At 41.5% G+C, this 2170-nt stretch overlaps 1 long non-coding RNA gene across 1 annotated transcript in view; it reads right to left on the bottom strand.

Annotated features, from left to right (window-relative positions):
* Nucleotides 1–866: 866 nt before the first annotated feature.
* LOC109392986 (uncharacterized) overlaps nucleotides 867–2170 on the bottom strand; it is a 10147-nt gene continuing 8843 nt past the window's right edge. Inside the window, exon 4 of the long non-coding RNA XR_002126155.1 lies at nucleotides 867–1587. This is a non-coding gene — a long non-coding RNA (uncharacterized LOC109392986). The remainder of the gene's footprint in view (nucleotides 1588–2170) is intronic.

Consider the following 2170-nt stretch of genomic DNA (forward strand, 5'->3'; position numbering starts at 1 on the left):
GTGACTTTGGGAAAGAAAGAAAAAGATCTGAAAAATGCATAATGTGCTTTAAAATGGGCTTTGTTCACTGATGGAAAGTATTTCTGGTCAAATTTCCAAGTTTTATCATTCCTAGTATTCAATAAGAGCTACATAATTTCATATGCCTGCAATGTTGCAAAAAACCACATCTCCCTCCTTTCCTAGTTGGGTTTGCTTTTGTTGTTACAGGGTAGTTAGTTGGAAACCAGTGCCACTGCAGTCACAAATACACAATTTTACATCAAATCCCAGGGCTTCATGTTTTTTGTTTGTTTGTTTTAAAAGGCACATTGTGCCTATAAAATTCAAGGGGGAGAAAAACTAATAATGCAAAAAAAGAGTAGCCAGTAAAATCTGCAGTTTTTTCCCAATTATGACCCTGTTTATTTGAAATTAAGTGTCCAGCTGAATGGTACACCATACCTGCCCCCGCTCATCAACACGGTTCTGCCTCTTCAGGATTCCAGCTTACAGGCCAGGGTGGCATGTGTTGGGTCACATTCTTCAAATGTGTACATAACTCACCGAACACATTTCTAACTGAGCAGGTGTTCTTGACTAAAGCCAAGGCAAGATCAAATGAGAAAAGGAATTCCACATATCCTCTGTAAACTGTAAAGTGCTTCAGAAATATAAGATGGCAGCATTCTGAAGTAACCCTACCTAAGGATACTAAACTCCTGATAAAGCTTCATTTGTTCACCTCAGCCGCCTTGCTGTTGCCCCTACACAGACACGGCACTTAGTCAATAAAGTCTTTGTCTTTCCTGGGTTCTTTCCCGGCCTTCCATTCTTGGTTTCTTCGGATGGAGGAAAATTCCTATTAAAGAATGTACACCAATTAATTCTATTTTAGTAGGTTTATTTTGCCATGTACATATACATAGGCACTGCATATAGTATGGTAAAGAACATGGTAACAAATATCGGCAAGTTTATGTATCATTTCCATTTATCGTATTTTACAGCCTTGTTCATCACCTCCCGTACCAGCTCACCAAACTTCCCCGGAGGAGCTGCAGACCAAATTCCTTAGCACCCAGCGGCTCTGAGCAAATACACAACATGGTAGCAAGATGCAAAAATTGAGACAGACCGAAGGCACACATCAGGGGGACGAGTTAGGAGTGGGGAAAGGTTGTTTTGTTTATCTTGTTTTTTAAGGGGTGGGGGAAAACCTAACTTTGGCTAGTGGGAGAGAAAAAAGCTGGAGTCTTTTTAACACACACAGAACAGGTTAATATTGTGCTAAAATATGTTCATGTATTAGGTTGGTTGAATAACGCAAAGGGTGGGCACCCAGAATGAAGACATGGAACCTAATGTGCTCGAATGTCCTCTCTTGCTGTATGAAAAGTTGTCTGGAGAGCAGTGCAAAGCCTCTTCTTCCTCTCAGGCCTGACGCGTCTGCTGCCGTGCTGTCCTCAGCAGCGCTGTGGGGTGGTGACTAATTGCCCCCGTAAATCACTGAGCACCACTGTGCTACTCCGTTTATTTTTCTGACAGTAATTTAGTGCTTGCTCTTTCCCACACTTGTCATTCCGTGTTTTTCCTCACATTAGAAGCCTGTAGAAAAAGGACAGTAATTAACGGTGCGATACATACTCATGGAAGCTCTTTCATCATATTGTGATAATTGTGCTCCTTGTCTGTCAAGGTAACCTCTCAGTTTCCAAGCTTCATGCAGCACTATTTGTCAACTCTAAACTGAGGACACCGTTTTGACTGGAGCTGAGCTGCTTCCAACCAGCTTTCCTATTTGTCCAATGAGGAGGTCATTTATATTTTAGGCAATGTGTCAAAAATTTTAGCCTGATCCGCACAATGAGATGAAAGAGTCATAATAAAGGTACACCTGGACTCTAGGTTATTGGTGGGGTCTGAGTATGGGCAGGTAGGCGTGATGGAGGGGTGTGGGGAGAAAAGGTATGCATTCTGAGACTTTCCAGAACAGCAACCAATTTTTTTCATGCTCTTCACCTTAATAAGGGGCCTTTCCTTTTATGCCAATGCCTGAATTTCCTTCCAGCATCTTCTTTTGAATAATCAAAATAACTTTCAAAGCTTTTTGTTCATGGGTGATGACACCACCCAGTTTCAATTAGACATACAGTTACGAAGCAAGGGACTGAAGAATTCAGCAAAAGAT

Source organism: Hipposideros armiger, unplaced genomic scaffold, assembly GCF_001890085.2.
Source record: "Hipposideros armiger isolate ML-2016 unplaced genomic scaffold, ASM189008v1 scaffold_361, whole genome shotgun sequence".
Classification (NCBI taxonomy): Eukaryota; Metazoa; Chordata; class Mammalia; order Chiroptera; family Hipposideridae; genus Hipposideros; species Hipposideros armiger.